This window comes from Suricata suricatta, chromosome 4, assembly GCF_006229205.1.
Source record: "Suricata suricatta isolate VVHF042 chromosome 4, meerkat_22Aug2017_6uvM2_HiC, whole genome shotgun sequence".
In the NCBI taxonomy this organism is placed as follows: Eukaryota; Metazoa; Chordata; class Mammalia; order Carnivora; family Herpestidae; genus Suricata; species Suricata suricatta.
In genome coordinates, this window is record NC_043703.1 from 132455832 (window position 1) to 132474323 (window position 18492).

At 38.8% G+C, this 18492-nt stretch overlaps 1 long non-coding RNA gene across 1 annotated transcript in view; it reads left to right on the plus strand.

The window, feature by feature from the left end:
- The window catches only part of LOC115289110, a 367076-nt gene that overhangs the window by 160989 nt on the left and 187595 nt on the right, over positions 1-18492 (plus strand). The window contains exon 3 of the long non-coding RNA XR_003907384.1: positions 1196-1322. This is a non-coding gene — a long non-coding RNA (uncharacterized LOC115289110). The remainder of the gene's footprint in view (positions 1-1195; positions 1323-18492) is intronic.

Genomic DNA, 18492 nt, shown 5'->3' on the forward strand with positions numbered 1-18492 from the left:
AAGTTTCCTATAGTTTTCATCATATAGGTCTTTTACATCCTGGGTTAAGTTACTCCTAGGTATTTGATGGTTTTTCGTGCAATCGTGAATGGGATCAGTTTCTTGATTTCTCTTTCAGCTGCTTCATTATTGGAGTATAGGAATGCAACTGATTTCTGTACATTGATTTTGTACCCTGCGACTTTACTGAATTCATTGATCAGTTCTAGAAGGCCTCTGGTGGAGTCTGCTGGGTTTTCCATGTAGAGTATCATGTCATCTGCGAAAAGGGAAAGTTTGACTTCTTCTTTGCCAATTCTGATGCCTTTTATTTCCTTTTGTTGTCTGACTGCTGATGCTAGGACTTCCAGCACTATGTTAAACAGCAGTGGTGAGAGTGGACATCCCTGTCGTGTTCTTGATCTCAGGGGGAGAGTTCTTAGTTTTTCCCCATTGAGGATGATATTAGCTGTGGGCTTTTCATAAACTGCTTTTATAATGTTTAGGTAAGTTCCTTCTATTCCAACTTTCTCAAGAGTTTTTATTAAGGAAGGGTGCTGTATTTTGTCAAATGCTTTTTCTGCATCTATCGTCAGGATCATATGGTTTTTATCCTTTCTTTTGTTAATGTGAATTCCTGAGGGCCATTTCTTTCTCTGTGTCTCTCTAACACATGCTTTTGAGATATTTCTGATATATGACCCACCTTTGTTGGGTGGCTAACTGATCTCTAAGAAGGCATCAATCTTTTTTCTGCATCTTCCTTTCAAAGTCACCTGCATATAGAGTTACCTCGTTTTTTAAGTCATGCTGTTGCAATTTGCTTATGAAAAGTCCAAAATGAGAGGTAAATTTTAGCCAACTTTGACAAATGTCCATGTGGAGCTTTAGTAAGATCCTTTTTGAGGAATGTTCTGAATATATAAATAAGAAAAAGTTCTTTTGTACATTGATCAAGGGAAACAATGCTAAAGAATGTTTTGTTTTGTTTTTAACATGCATTTATTTATGAGAAACAGAGAGAGACAGAGCACGAATGGGGAAGGGACAGAGAGAGAACGAGAGAGGGAGACACAGAATCTGAAGGAGGCCCCAGGCTCTGATCTATCAGCACAGAGCCTGATGCAGTACTTGAAACCACAAATGGTGAGATCATGACCTGAGCTGAAGTCAGACCCTTAATTGACTGAGACACCCCTATTATTGAATTTCTTAGGTTGGGACTTCTTCGGGCTTTCCTCCTGCAAATTGTTGAGTACAGAAAACTTATTATGGATCTGGAGAAGCTGCACAGAGTACCCTATGATTCTAATAATCTCCAACAAGAAGATATGCTTTTGAAGGTTAGTATTTGAAAACATTTCAGTCCTTTGCTTAGGGCAGCTGTTTGCCAAGCATATGCTATGTGCTTGGCACTGTTCTGGACATTGTGGGTACAAAGATAAATAGGACATGGGCCCCAAGACTTACTGGTAAATCTCAGTTTTTTTTGGTGTTTCAGACGTTGGAGGTAAATTTTGCATTAGAAAATTCATGAATTGATGTAAGAAGTTAAATGTAAGCCCATTTTCTTTTTATTGATGTATAATTGATATATATAACATTATAGTAGTTGCTGGTGTACAGTGTAGTAATTTTATATTTGTATATTTTGCAAAGTGATCACAGTAATTCTGTTTAACATCCAGTCATCTTAATTATCAAGCTAGCAGGCAATAAAGCCAGTTGCCTTCTACAGGCTTCCCCAGTTAGTCTTCTGTCAGAGAGGAAGGAGTCACTTGAAAGGGTCTTCCTTTGACAGAAGAAAAAGTGGTGATGGAGGGGGATCACACCCTGTAGATGTAGGATTGGGCTCCACACAGTTGGGTAACTGGGTAGTTGCTTACACTTGGGTAATTGGGTATTGATAGGACTATGGAAGATAAAACAAAGGCAGTCAGGATCTTTCTTTTCCATTGAAATTCAGGCTCAGGCACCAGGCTGAGCCACCCTGTAGAGTCCTTGGAGCTTATGGAAGTCTTTACTTTTCTTCACCCTTGGCATGCTTGTCTGCTGAGAACAATTATCTTTGGAGAACCACTTTTGCTTATTTTAGAATTGCTACTAATGTTAGGCTTCACAAATAGGCACCTAATTGGGAATCACTGGAGCTCCAGAAGGTGGCTTCTTCCTTGTTTGTCCTCTGGCAGCTCATCTCAAGACCCTGGCTATGAAGCGAGGTAGCTCTGTAGTTATAAAATTTTCAGTAAATAGTCTTCCTGAGCTTGACCTGAGTTTCAAAGCTATAGCAGGATAGGATGGGTTTCCTGGTACGAAGTTAATGCAGTTCTCTCATTGGGATAGTTTAAGTATGTTACAGGAGAAATTTCTGCATGGCATGAGAGGCTAGACTAGAGGGTCATCCAAGTTCAGTTTCTAAGTCAGCAGATCTTTGCAATCATTATTTGGATGGTGAAACACAGATAATGCTCGTCCATCCCTTACAGGCTTTTGTCTTAACCAGGCTTATACCTGTCTATATTTATAATTGGCTTGTTAAGGGATTTGTTTCTGGAATAGGGGGCAGGGATGCAAAGAGGGGACCATCATAATGTTTGAGAAATATTTTTCCCTTACCCTCCTCATTGCCACAGTGATCTCAGTCACTTGTGATTTTAAGCCTTTTTGACTGCTCTTTGCCTAAATGTTATTTCCATGGAGCTGGTTAGAAATGCAGAATTTGTTTCAACAAAGTGAAAAAGAGGTCTTGGAAATAGTTTTCTGTTTCTATTATAAGTATAGATGTTTTGCATTGTAAGCTGCTAAACAGTACTGAATTTTGCTGTTTTGTTGAAAATGTGATCAAACAAAGAAGCAATGCCTTATTCATCATCTTCCCCCCCTTATGTTCTCTTGGGGTTGCAGCACAGCAGATTATCAGAATTTTGATTATGTTTTGAACTGTGTACAAACAAATCTTCTTGTTGCTTCCTCATGTGATTTTAGAGGGCAAATAACAATCTATGAACTGCTAGCCCAAATCACAGGGTAAATAATTGAAAATTAACAAGAAAGATCGAAAGCTGATGATGTTCCAGATAACCAGCTTATGAGATCTCCTGAACCAAAGCACTTAAAAAAAATTTTTTTACATTTATTTATTTTTGAGAGACAGAGAGAGACAGAGTACAAGCAGGAGAGGGGCAGAGAGAGAAGGAGTCACAGAATCTGAAGTAGGCTCCAGGCTCTGAGCTGTCAGCACAGAGCCCAGTGTGGGGCTCGAACTCAGAAACTGTGAGATCATGACCTGAGCCAAAGTCCATTGCTTAACCGACTCAGCCACCCAGGCGACCCCCGCAAGCACTTTTAGAACATATTCGAACGATACTACATATTATATAATTAAAATGTCGATAAACTGCTTCTCAGTTTCAGTTTAAGAGCTGCAAATTCATAATGCAAACCATTTATCAAAAAAGTGTCATGTGCTAGCTCTTCCACATATATTACTTAGAGTCAATAGAACACTCAGAGGTGGGATCACATTACTGTATCTTACAGATGAAGTAACTGGGGCTTAGAGAAGTAATAAGCCCAAATGTTCATGGCTCTAGGCAGGAGGTAACTCCATGTCTGCCTTTACTACAGAGCTCATGTTCTTTTCAGGACATGAAGCCACCTGTCTTTCAGTAAGCATGTTTCTCTTCATATCAAATGGATCCTGTGATTTTTCTGAGAATATTCGGGGCTTCCTGAAAAATCTCTTGAGAATATGACTGTGGAGTGGCAAAACGATACTAAAGATAAAGGGAAGAGTGCTAGCAAGAAGGTTGGTTGTGTTCTAAATATTCCAGATGGGGGTATATATGGGGCAGTCTAATACTTTAAGCTTTCCTTCCTGTCTCTTAAAACACCATAGATTGTTTTTCTAGTTTTCTTTTTCTTTTTTAATTTCAATTCTAGTATAGTTAGCATACAGTGTTATATTAGTTTTAGGTGGACAGTGTAGTGATTATACAATTCTGTACATGACTCAGTGCTCATCACGATAAGTGTACTCTTAATCCCCTTCACTTATTTCCTCCATCTCCCCACCTACCTCCCTTCTGGTATCCATCAGTTTGTTCTCTATAGTTAAGAGTCAGTTTCTTGGTTTGTCTCTTTTGTTCTATGTTCAGTTTCTTAAATTCTACATATGAGTGAAATCGTGTGGTATTTCTCTTTCTCTGATTGATTTCACATGGCATTATACCCTCTAGGTCCATCTGTGTTGTTGCAAATGGCAAGATTTCGGTCTTTTTTATGGCTCAGTAATATTCCACTGTGTATATATACCACATCTTTATCCACTCATCTATGGATGGAAACTTGGGCTGCTTCCATAGCTTGGCTATTATAAATGATGCTGCAATAAACATAGGGGTGCATGTATCCCTTTGAATTAGTGTTTTCGTATCTGGGTAAATACCCAGTAGTAGAATTACTGAATCATATGGTAATTCTGTTTTTAATTTTTTGAGCAACTTCCGTATTGTTTTCCACAGTGGCTGTGCCAGTTTGCATTCTCACCAACAATGCGTGAGAAAACATAGATTTTTAGATAGAACAAATACAACTGCCAAAACTGAAATTACGTATATTGGTTCAGATTATGTTGTTAAAGTCTTATTCAAACATTTTATGATGTGTTTTGCTCATTGTGGTTTATTCTGCTAAATGAGTTTCTATCCAGTCTATTTCTTAGCTGTCTGGTGAGTAACAGAGTTTGGTACTTTTTGTTTCAAATTGTACACTTGGCCCAGTGGTCGTGGTGGTCACAGTGATGGTGAAATATGTGTGTGTGGGGGAGGGGTGGGTGGGTGCATGCACACACCTGGCTAAGGATACAGCATATCTTCTGAAACTTAAAGGGTTGGCACTACATATAAGTAGAGTTTATGGCCACCCATACAATTTGAGAGGTATTGAAAATGTGGGGGAAGAGAATTTTTGTTCCTTTAAATTTAGACTATAGCACTTGTGGAGATTTGTTATTGTTCATTGTTCTCCCATAATGGGAGTTGTGCATAGTTATGGACCAAAAAGATTGGCACAGTGGTGTACACTAAATTGAATTTTGCTGAGTCAAAAGCCAAGAAAGGTATGGAAACATTGGTGTTCAAGTTCCTGATAAAGTCAGGAACCAAGAGATCCGTGATCCCAGGCCAATCATTAATTTGACTTCCATCATATAAAGTTACCTTGCTACAGAACTCCTAAGGGACAAAGCTACAGTGAAGACAGAAAAAAAGGTTCATGGCACTCACATGTAGTCTAAGTACAGTGTTAGCACTTACCCAGTTTTTGACTGAGCTCAGCTGCCTTTATACTCCTCTGGCTTAGTGGGAGCCAATCCTGAGTGAGCCTGGGTTGGAGACTTATTAATGCTAAGATTAAACTGTTTACTAAGATTACTAATGCTAAAATTAAACCATTTTTATCAGAGCCATTTCTGAAACCTATAGAACTAATTACAGTGTTTCAGAATGTTTTCAAAAGAATACTCATTGAAAGCGCAGCAAATATGGTCCTTAGACTACCTTTTGTGAGGAGTTCTCAGCATTTTTCTGAGGAAGGTTCTCCTTTTCTCAAATCTTGAGTCACCGAAGTATCGGGGAAACAGATGCAGAAGATGAAGACAGAAAGTACCGTTACCCGGGATTCAGGCTACCTGGCAGAGGATACTCTTGATTGTGTTCTTCTTGCTGGGAATCATTTGAAGCCTTAAGCAGAGGTTTGGAGCAGAAACAACATGACCTTGGAAACTGGTTGGGAAAACAAACAGCAAGGTTTTGAGAGCCAGGTTCTAATCAATGGGTGAGATGCTATTAAAGTAAATCTTTGATATGAATTCGCCATTCAGTGCATAGGACATAAACATCGGCTGCAGACTAGAAATCAGTCCTTGCTTGGACACTAAGCCAGGGTACCTTTCCAGGCTCGAAAAACCTTGAGCTCTTATCTCTGAGTACTTGATTAATTTACAGAGCTTGTACTTAGGAAAAAAAACATCTTGATTTTGAGTCAAGCTAGCCTCAATTTGGTAAGGTGCACATTTGAAATTTTACTTGTTCTCATTATTTCCTTCAACTCTGTTGATTGCAACTTTTATCACTGAATGACATCCTGAATGACATATTGGGAAGCACGTGAAGTCTCCCAGTCACTTGTAGCTTAAAAAAAATCCAGTTTAAAAGTCCAACTTAAATCTTACAGCTCTGGATGACCTGAGTGACAAGGGTTGTGTTGCCCCTGAGGTTCGTCATCAGTGTCCTCTTCCTCTTTCTAGTTCGTTCCTCTTACATGTTAATGCTGGTAAGTAGGGAGGAGTCTTTTCCTTAACTTGCCCCTGTGTGGCTTCTTCATAGTTACTGCCAGCCTGGACAATACTGCCTAGCTACTGATGGCCTCTGTGTGACAGGTGTCCAAAGGCTGGCTCTCTGCAAGTTCATGTGTATTTGGGATGACCCTTTGTGGAAGGTGTGTGTGAAAAACATGGTATCTCCTTACCACACAGTTGTCCTTGGAGGAAATCTGGCTCTGGTTTGGATTCCACTTCTTTGAATGTGCCTTTCCTGGCACAGCCTTTCTGGGTCTGGTACTGGCAAGACAGTGTAAGCCTAGCTTCTCTCTGTTGTGTCCATGTATGACCCTGAAGGGAGACATACTTTTTGCCATTCCAAGTAGAGGATGTTTGGCCCTCCCTGGTTTCCTCTTATTTGTGTCCTGCTTTCTCTTGCCATCTGTCTTCCCTTGGTTCTCAACGTGCAGTGGGGAAGATCTCAACATTTTCTGAATAAGCAGACATCCTTCGGGAAATGAGATCATGGTCTCTTCTGAAATTGCCCTCTTCTCTCTGAATGATCCCATGGGAGCCTCCCCCATCACTGGGGAAGTGTCTAAATTTCACTTAGGTTTCTGGCCCACCTTCTAGGCCAATAGCTCGGGACTTTCATGTTTCTTTCTTCTGTCCACTTCAGTTTACATGTAAAAGGAGTGTTAGTGATGGGGATTTGGATGGGGCTGGACTGATGACTTGAGAGCATTGGGGCAGGTTTGTTTCTTCCTAATGAGCTTTGGCAGAGGCTTCTGATTCTTGATAATGGCCATTCTGTTTCAAATGTGACATCCTCTGTTTATCAGTTTTGGGTTTTAGGTACTAACTAAGGGGCAAGAGAAGATGTCCCACTCAACCTCCAGTTACCATGTCTTTGATCCCTGCTCTATTTAGTCTGTCATTGGTGTTTTCAGAACCCCTCTTCAAGTTCTACAAGTAGAGGAATAAAGGACACAGTTGAAGTATGGCTGTTAATAAGAGGACCATATAAGTTATTAGCCAAAAGACAACATTTTTGGGGGTAAAAGGGATTCACTAGGCCAAACTGGATGCCAGGTTGATACATGTTAATAGGGCCTATCCCTGGAAAATTGGGATATATGGTCATGGTAGCTACCAATCCCTTGAATGTTTTGGTTCTTTCTTCCATGTCTTTATATAGCTGTGCTGGTATGAGGATAAGGAATAGCAGGTATGTCCTGGTCTCCAGAAGGAGTCAGGCTGAGCACATGTTTATGGCTGGTGAAGGGCATGCTCTTTGGGGTATCTTCTCTGTCTCCATAGGAGGCTAAATAATGCAGAGGATAAAGTTATAAAAGTGTAGCATACATCACTTATTATGTAAATTCAACTCTGCAAACACTTTTGATGCACCTCTTGGGTGCTAAGATCTTTGGAAAGATGGTTTATGCATAGGCCCTGCCCTAAGGAGTTTTATGACCCAGTGTTGGAGGAGAATGTGAACAAATAGCTACAGCTTAGTAGGGCAGTAAAGAGTCTTAAAGAAAGGAGCAAAGCAGAGTTTCTGAGGTTTTTGTCTCAAATCTGGGAAAAGGTAAGTTTTTTTTGCAAAGAGGGTACTTTTGTACTATTTTGTAATAATAGAATGATTTCTTTTAGATGTTGACCCAATTTATGGAACAGGAAGTGATCACATAATGGAATGACATTTCACAAACTATGCTAATGTGAGGATTTATATTTCACATCCCTTTGTGTGTGTAAACAAGGATCAGCAATTTTGTTTGGAGCCATTTTTTGGTGTCATAATAGTAAATTTGAACAGGGCATGAACATTATCCTTAGAGAGAGAAGTGAACAAAAGAGGCACAATATAACATTTTGCAGTTAACCAGCATGTGAAAAAGTCATTTTCCCATTCTTCTGTCAAAGTATTAAGAGAATTTTAAAAAAATCTTTCTTTATTAAAGCTGAACTCAGTAGAAACTTGCAGCAAAACCTCAGGAAAGGTGTTCTATAGTAAACGGATATAATTAAAAAAAATAAAACATACCCAAACAAAAAATAAGCAACTGTAACTGATTATCCCTTGATAGATAACGTTCATTAGAAACTTTGATTGCAAAAAAGTCAGGTTGTTTTTCCAGGTGGTTAATACTCAAGAATATTTTGGGCAAGATTCAGATCCATTTTTAAGTCAATCCTTGCTTGTACAAGCAGGACAAGCAGCAGCTATACCCAAACAGACTTGGAAAGAAAGAGCTTTTAATTTTGATGGAAAGTAGATGAGAGGTTGGAAACCAGTAGTAACAGAAAAACTAGTCAGTGAAGTCATTGTCAAATATATACAGTAAATGTGTTTTGCTTTATAAAAATATGTAACTGAACAGTAATGCTTTAGTGTCTGAATAATATTTAGCCTATTTATGTATATAAACATTTTTTGCCTTTTTTATATTAGAAAATTCATATCGTGTTATATATTTTTTGACCAATGTTTTATGTACCCAATCTACTTATTCAAATAGGTAGTAGAGTAGCAGGAACTTGGAACTAGTCTCCAGCCTAGTTTCTTCCTATATACACCAGTAAGCTGAACATCCTGTCATGAGCCACTTTACCTTTCTGTCATTCACTTTTCAAGACACAAATATGCTTATCTTAGCTGAAAGGCTTTACAAAGCATTTCACAATCATTTTTCCATTCGGTTATTTTAAATATCGCAGCTATGTAAAATTATATTGTTCTTTATTTTCCCAGTGGGAAATCAAAGCAGAGAAGTTAAGACACTGCCTCAGGCTACCCAGTTAGAAAGGGTAGGAACAAAGACTACCTGAGGGCTCCTGGTTTCTATGCGTTGGTATAATTCCACTGGGACCATGAACTTCTACCCAAGCCAGGCCAGATTAGAAGAATCAGTGAAGAAAAACCTTTAATGAATAATAGTATTCTATAGCCGTATTATGATTAATACCTGATGCATTGGTTTTATATAAACTAGGACATTTAGTCTTTCTAGTAGTCTTATAGGCAGGCATCCTATATGTTATTTTATAAATAAGAAAATTAAGCTCAGATAACTAAAGTGACTTGTCCAAATTGACACAGAGGGTGAGTGATAAAAAGGGAACTTGATTCCATGTTTCCAGTTCCTGGACCATTACAGGTTATTGCCCATTACAAGTCAGCTGCCTCTTTGATTCACTCTTGGGTCTCAGAAATGACCTGCTTGTTGATGCGAACTTTGACAATTGTGTACAGAGAGACATAGTTCACAATTCTGATTCTTAGTATTTTTACCCAGTCTAAAAACACTTCACCATTTTTCATTAGATTTAATTCCCGTTACTGCAGAATTTTAGATGAGAAAATTCTTTTTAAAAACTTCAATGATAGAGTACATTTAGATGCTTGTCAATGAATCTGAGTCTATCTGGGAAGCCCAGGCAAACCAGTCCTAAAGAATTAGCTCCTTGGGGCGTCTGGATGGCTCAGTCAGTTGAGTGTCCAGCTTCAGCTCAGGTCATGATCTCATAGTTTGTGCGTTTGAGCCCCACCTCGGGCTCTGTGCTGAGAGCTCAGAGCCTGGACCTGCTTCGGATTCTGTCTCACTCTCACTAACCCTATCCCACTTGTGTGCTCTCTATCTCTTCAAAAATAAATAAACATTAAAAAATTTAAAGAAAAGAAAAAAAATTAGCTCCCTATTTGTTAACATGCTTCCACTGACATCAGCTCAAATTGTTACATTCCATAAGGTGTTTATGTCTATGGTATATAATAGGATTTTACTTTGTCTTTCTCCTTATATTTTCAATGGCATAAAAAAAATCTCAGGAGAGTTTATCAGGTGTCCGATTTCATCACGGTGTGTTCCAGGGATAAAAGACGCAGAGTCACTTCCCAGTGCCAGCCATCGTGCTAAGAATTTGGGAGGAAATAAAGAGTAAGACAAGGTGTCTGTCTTTGGGGCCTAGGGAGAGAGAGAGACATATGAACATGAGTGCGTTAGTATGCAGGTACTGGGGCAGGAGGAGGAGGAGGTGAACAGGACTTGGGAGTAGAAACTGGTTAAGCAGACAAAAAGGGGAAGAACATCAGGGTTAAGAAAACCCTAAACCTAAATATTCTGGGGGAAAAAACTCACATCAGTACAGCCATGGAATAATTGTATTTCAAATTCAAACATTGTAATTGTGAAGAACTGTTTGTACCATAGTTTTCATGTATATTTGGTTTAAGTTATTTTAATTGAAAAAGTTGAATGTTCATGTATAAAGATTCTTAAATTTCAGAAAAACATGAAGAGACAAAACATTTCTCCCTTCTCCATAGACACACACATGATACTTCTTCCCATGAATTATTATGTATCCTTCTGAACTTTAATTTACATGCAAATATATGGCTCTCCTCTTACCTTATCTTGAAAAATAATCATAAAATTAGTTGTCATGTTAAAAAATTTCTGATAAGTGTCCTCCAAATTTACGAGCAGTAAATATAAAGAATGGCGTTAGGGATCACTTAGTTCAACTTCGTCACTTTGCCATGGCAGACACCAATGTCCCAAGGGACTAAGTATTGGTGTAGGTCATTCTGCAGTTGACACGCTCCCTGTCTCTTGCCACCCAGGCCTGTGATTTGATAATTTTCTTCACTTAATGGAGTCAGGTTTTCTCAACTGACTAATGAATCAAAAAACAAAACAAAGCACTCTTCAAGTCTTTCAAATATTAGTCAGATTTTTCAAACATGCAGATAATGAAAGGAATGGACTGGTGGTCTTAAATTTATGCCTATTCCCTCAATTCTGGTTTTTCCCCCAAAACTGTATCTTCTCTCTTTGAAACTGATAGAAGTCTCTCTGAAATGTAATGGTTTCTATAACTGTTCCTATTTTAGGTGTTTTAAAATAATGAAACCACTCACCCAGTTGGTGACAGAGATTATTCCAAATAGAAATGAGGTGTAGTAGCAAGTATATTATTGAGTAATTAAGAAATTGATGACTCAGTAAACCTGATCATTGGAATCCCTGGAATGAATATTTCTAGGTAATTTTCCTCAGATTTACCCATCATTAGAGTAATATGCCCAAGAAACAATTTAGACTGTTCTGCATTAATTCTGCATTCACTTTGCATAACAAGTAATTCTTAAAATGACCTCCTCAGGTGAAGAGAACTTTGTAGTTGCAAGAACATCATTAGCAATTTTTTCCCTTTAGGAAAAATAAGATTTGCATATATTGAAGTTAACTGTAATTTTTAAAACATCTGTCCTGCTTCAGAGACAAACAGCGAGACTAAATTTCTTATTTTTATGTAGCTTAAAAAAACCTATAGAGCACAGAACAATGGATTTTTTTTAAATGAGGATTTACCAAGGTGTGTGGTGGAGAATTGGTAAAATGGCCTACCTTGAGCATTAATGTCTTTCTCTGGCTTAGCCTCATCTGTGAGATGTGACATTCTATCCTGAGGTCATCATAAACTCATTCCAATTCTCACCTAAAAAGAAGAAACTTATTCTCATGGTGGTGGTCATGACCTTCACATCAAGGGGAATTTCATCTCTGCTGTGTATTGTCTTCAAAATGTGCAGTGTGTTTGTTTATTTTTCTGAAAAGAAATCCATAATCTAAGGAAACTATAGGTCCCAGTGAGCCCCCAAACTAAACAATGAAAGCCCTTTCAAGAATTGCAGAGGTCCAAGGTGCCACCAGATGACAAATTTTTACTTATGTCTTGTACTTTACTTGTCTACTGGAATATTTATGCATAGAATACACCATGGAAACCAGCGTGTGGAAATGCTTCTGCTACAAAAAACCTTCTTCTTAACTCTGTTTAGAGTTCATATTTTGGAACTATCAATGAAGGATTCTGATCTGTTTTAAATTTGGTACAGCCATGCCCATACATCCAAAAATTAGGTTTCGTGTTGATTTTCTTGTAAATTTTGAATTTTGCATCTTTTTTTGGTCTCTGAATTCTTTCATATTGTCTGAATGTTTCCCTTGCATTGTATAACATTTATAAATTTGGATTGTCTTTGGTATTAAAATGGCATTTGTGCAAGCTCTCTTTAAAATCTACCTACCAGATTGTAAAATGTTTATCATTCCAGCAAGTGTCAAAAAGGATGTATTTGGTGGCTATGAGCCTGAGGAAGTACGGCATTTTTGCCTGTGTTAGGTCTCATGCTTCATTTTTCTTACAACGACTTGCCTGTAGCATGGTTTTGTTTCAGCTAATTCTGTTTCTTTTTGGATCTGCACCTATGCTAATTGTCATGGCTAATTAGTCTTACAGCAGAAGCAGGCGAAATGCCCTTTCAAAGAAATGCTTTTTGACAGTATATTTTACTATACAGTCATGTGGGTGGTAAGTAAAACAATCTGACAGACACTGAATGTTTAGTCCCAAAGAGTCACATATCCTGACATTAACCTGTATATCAAATATTTTGTATTTGGCCAGGGTAGGTAGGTTTATTCTTTAGCATTGAGTGTTAGAAAATACCAATTATCAGAAGAGTTAACATTCATAGTCACTTGCAGTTAAATATGAATCTGATTAAATAATAAGACTTAATAAGTAAGTTGATTTATATAAACAGTATTTGCTGGACATGTGCATCCCCTAAAAGAGACCATTTTGGGATGGATGAGGACTTCTCTCCTTTACCCTCGATCATAAGGAGAGAAAAATCTCTATAAATAATAAAGTGCATGTAGGCATGCTGGAGTCATTGGGATGATGACCTCACCAACTGGATTAAGTTGATATTATCCTTGATCCTGATTCACAGTGCATGCAAGAAAACTTCAGCTGTCTAAGATACTAGGAGTGAAAATTAATAGGAAATCTCCCAAAGCTATGGACTCCCAGAACCAGGGAGCATGCAACTTCTATGAGCACCAGAGCAGTTGGGGCGTCTGGGTGGCTCAGTTGTTAAGGGTCCGACTTCGGCTCAGGTCATGACCTTGTGGTTTGTGAGTTCAAGCCCCACATTGGGCTCTGTGCCAACAGCTCAGAACCTGGAGCTTTCTTCAGATTCTATGTCTCCCCCTCTCTCTGCCCCTTCGATGCTCATGCTCTGTCTCTCTCTGTGTCTCAGTAATAAATAAAAATGTTAAAAAAAAAGAAAAAAGAAAAAGACCACCAGAGCAGTGGCCTGAGTTGCAAGTTATCTTAGGGAATAGCTGCTTCTGTGGCAATTAGTAACTCCATTATCATGTCGCTCTACTGAGTGCCAGGTATATGCCAGGCATTGTAAGTATATCATCTCTTTTAATCATTAAACAGTTTGTTTTGAAAAAGAAGAAACTGCGTTTCAGGAAGATTAAGCGACTCTTTTAAGGCAAAGCTAGTTAAAGGAGCAGAAAACCAGAATGTCTCTGTGTGTCTAATGTATCATCTCATCAGCCAGTGGGTATCAGGCTTATTCAGGCGGAGGAGGGGAAATGGGACGTTAGTAAGAAACTTTCCTCATAGCAAGGGCTTGAAAACCTCTTACTGTGTTTCCTGAAGTGTTTTGCTTCCAGAACAAGTCTGTTGAATAATTCTACTTAAATAGCAATGATACATCTGACTTACTTTAATGAAAGAAACACAATAGGAAGCGGATTTTCTTCTTTTAAACTCAGGTATTGCAATAGCAGAGTTTTCTAAAAGCGACTGCTATGCTAGTCTATAAAAAGAATGAATCATGTCAACAGTGCATTTTCTGAAAAAGGTCATTATAAACGGTGTACAAAATCACATGTAGTATATCTGTATTGAACTTTTTGTGTTCAGCCCTTGCAAAGACAGGCAGTATCTGAAGTGACATATTCCTAAATCTGTTTTCCGGGTTACTGCATGAAACCAGTGTTGTGGGACTTCAGTTTCTTACCAGGATTAAATGCAGTTTAGTGCCAGGCACATTTGGAGTAGATCTGCTTTGTGGCAGTTTCAGAGAAGGCACCCTTGGTGTTCCGCTTTTTAAGGTTGATGTTCTTGACCACAAGGTGGTCATCTTGGACATAATGTGCTAATCTGGTAGGCATCCCATACCAACCATTTTACATAGATTGAGCATATTCCCTTCAGTGCTTCTACCTACAGCATCATCTCATACCTTTAATAAAGTGCCATTTACTTTCAACCAAATGAAACATCCCAGCAGAAGAGAATTAAGAGGAAATAGAATATCACAAAGAATTTTGGGAGCTGTGAGGAATATTCTGTTATCATCTGGGTAAAAAAAAGGAAGGAGAAAGAAACTGGCCAGTTTATTAAAAGGACTCAGAAGCTTTAGGATGTGAATTAAGTATCAACTTAGCATAGAAATTCAAGATCCTACTAGAATGGCTATAGGAGATGACATGGAATGGTCAAATGGATTGTTCCTCCCATATCTACCCTCAACACTGTCCACTCAACTGTAAGGTCCTTATTGTCAGGGGGTATATCTTGTTCTTAGATATAGCTCCCCATTTTCTAGCACAGTGCCTGATCTGTTCAGAACTAAAGAAGTGTTTGTTCAAGAATAATAGAACCCCAGTTTTGGATTTAGACCCTTAGATGGTAAAAACAATATTCCCACTTGCCAAACTGCTTTAGTTTCTTAATAACTTACAGATAGATGCCAACTATCTTATAAATGGTTTTAAATTTTTTTTTTACTATTTTTATTTATTTGAGAGAGAGACAGCATGAGCAGGGAGGGTCAGAGAGAGAGAGGGAGACACAGAATCTGAAGACAGGCTCCAGGCTCTGAGCTAGCTGTCAGCACAAAACCTGATGCGGGGCTCAAACCCACGAACCGTGAGATCATGACCTGAGCCAAAGTTGGACGCTTAACCGGTTGAGCCACCCAGGCGCCCCGCCTATCTTATAAATGGTTAATTTAACTTTTCAACGGAATATTTGGGTGTTGCTTAGTTTTAGAAACATATATATATTTAATCTTGGGTTCTTTTTTTGAAGACTTTCAATATGACCTTGAGTTACCTTGTGAGAGAGAGAAAGACAATACTGCCTAACTACTATTTTGTTTTCCTCTTCTCCAGCAAGAAGGATGACTTTCATGTTGTAAAATGCAAAATAAATGTGACTAAGGGCCATGGAGGCACAAAACGGAGCAGTGGTAGGAAAGTACCCATACGTAGGTTTTCAGTGGTTTCTAGTCTATACACACAAATGCACACGGTATCTATGGGTAGTGAAACAACATTTGATGTTATTGGGAAAACGCTTTCAGTAATTTTAGAAAAATCACACAGATGGAACAGTGCTGGGAGGTCGGGGATTGTGTGTTAGTTCTGAGTTTCCCCAGAGCATACTCAGAGATAAGGATTTGGGTGCAGGTAGGTTTTCAGGAAGGGATCCCAGGAAAGAGAATGTGATTGGGAAAGTGCGAGGAAAGGAGGAAAGCACGCAGAGGTACATAGTAGCGAATTATTCCAGTTGAGGATTAAATTCATGCTGTCTTAGGTCCTTCTGAGAGAATGACTGTGAGACATGCCTCACAACTGTCTCTCCGAGGGGGACACAGCCGCCCTGCTCATGGATTTAGCAGGCTCCGTTAGCAGAGAATGTCCTCTGGCAGATAGGAGGGAAGAAACTGCACAGTGATCTTCAGTGAAGACTGAGGGAGTGTAAGTGGGGTTCTGTAAACATCTGGTCCAGGTAGATAAAAGTGATCTTAAAAGTGATGGATATGGGAAAATTCCAGAATCTTTATACCAGCGAAATGTATCTTAATTTCCAGAAAAAATGCCTACGGTTTTTGAACTCTCAGAGAAAAAGCAGTGAAACAAAATAATGCCAAATTAGCCTTATTAAAAAAACATTCTACTAGAATGGCTCAACAGAGATGAAGCACATGTGGTCAACATTTTTTTTAATATCCTGTGGACATAAACAGATGAAAGTGCAGATGGGCAAATTCATAGGTAATTGATCAACAGTACCTAGACTGTTGATGAATTATTCTTTGTCATCCTAGTTCAGTGTCTCTGGTCCTTTAAAGCTAATTCTTGTTCTTCTGAAAAATATAAAAATATCTCATGTCCACACTGAGATGTTGATATGTCCTTCTACTAAGGCATGTTTTTCCTCTTGGTCATGACTGTCTTTGACCCAGGTGAAGCTGTCCAGTGGCAAGCCCTAATTTTTATTTATGTATTTATTTTGTGAATGCTTTGGATGAAGACGTGAAAGGCATATTTGACAATTTTCTGTCTGGTGGATACTGTGAACGATGATACAACTGGGTTCAGTAAAGCTTTCAACAGACTGGAATGATGACCTGAACCCAGTGATTAATTTTATCAGGGAGGAAATGTACCATCTCACACACATGTCCAAAAAATAAAAATGTGTCAGTATAAGATGAGTATCTGACTTACAACAGTTCCTATAAGAAATATCTAGGGGGTTGGTTCATTATAAGCTTAAAATTGACTAATTTTATTTTCAGCTGTCAAAAAACCCCAATGCATGTTTACATCCAGAACAAAGATGTTCTGTATGTGTCTCCAGGTCACTTTTATCTGGTGGGTTGTACTCTGTTCCAAAAGCATGGCATTTTTGAGTTGTTGAGAACATTTGAGACCACTTAGGTCCAAGCTCCTTAGCCCAACTATCTACACATGCTGGTATGAGGTGTGCCAGATAAGCTAGAAACCATATGATAAACACATCAAATCTTTCAGGAGCACCAGGATAACTTATTTGGTGAGGAAAAGGAGGTTAATGGTACCTAAGAGTTGAATAGTTTGAAAAATGATGTTTAGGTTAAACTACATTCTATGATGTTGTTATTAAAACATGTATGTGATGTTATGAAGTAGAATACAGAGTCCACATAAAGTTTTAAGTTAAATTATGAGACTCGAAAGAAATTTCAGCTTGTAGAAGGGGACTTGTGTGTGTGTGTGTGTGTGTGTTTATTTATTTTATGAGATAGATAGAGTAGGAGAGGGGCATAGAGAGAGGGAGACAGAGAATCTGAAGCAGGCTCCAGGCTCTAAGCTATCAGTACAGAGCCCGATGTGGGGCTCAAACCCACAAACTGTGAAATCATGACCTGAGCCAAAGTCGGCCACTTAAGCGACTAAGCCACCCAGGCATCCCTGACGGTGACTTTTGAGAGCTGTTCCAGAGCTCTCAAAACCATGATTTCAACCTCTTTTGCAGATACTTTATAAACATTAACTGAGTGCCTACTATGTGCTAAACTATGGTCTAAGTGGTTGAGATACATCAGTGACCAAAAGTAAGACAGAGTCCTGCCTTCATGGGAATACATCAAGAGAAAAGTTTGAGACTCACAGCATGTCTTTATTTTACAGTTGAAAAGGTCAGGAGACAGTTCTGAGTTCTGTTCCTGTTCTGCCATTTACTAGCTCTGAAATCTTGGGCAATTATTTGAATTCTTCATGTTTCAGTTTAATCATCTACATAATGATGGGACCACACCTCTCTACTTCACCAATGTGAAATGTTTGGTGAGATGCCATGGGCAAGGAGTACATGTTCACTAGGTCTAAAGGTGATGGATATTTATTTATTTTTTAAATAGTTTATTGTCAAATTGATTTCCATACAACACCCAGTACTCTTCCCCTTAAGTGCCCTCCACCATTACCACCACCTCTTTTCCCCCCTCCCCCTTCCCCTTCAACTCTCAGTTCATTTTCAGCATTCAATAGTCTCTCAAGTTTTGCGTCCCTCTCTCCCCAACTCTCTTTCCCTCTTCCCCTCCCCCAGGTCCTCCATTAGGTTTCTCCTGTTCTCCTGTTAGACCTATGAGTGCAAACATATGGTATCGGTCCTTCTCCACCTGACTTATTTCGCTTAGCATGACACCCTCAAGGTCCATCACTTTGCTACAAATGGCCATATTTCATTCTTTCTCATTGCCATGTAGTACTCCATTGTGTATATATACCACATCTTCTTGATCCACTCATCAGGTGATGGATATTTAGGCTTTTTCCATGTTTTGGCTACTGTTGACATTGCTGCTATGAACATTGGGGTACATGTGCTCCTATGCATCAGCATTTCTGTATCTCTTGGGTAAATCCCTAGCAGTGCTATTGCTGGGTCATAAGGGAGTTCTATCAATAGTTTTTTGAGGAACCTCCGCACTGTTTTCCAGAGCAGCTGCACCAGTTTATATTCCCACCAACAGTGTA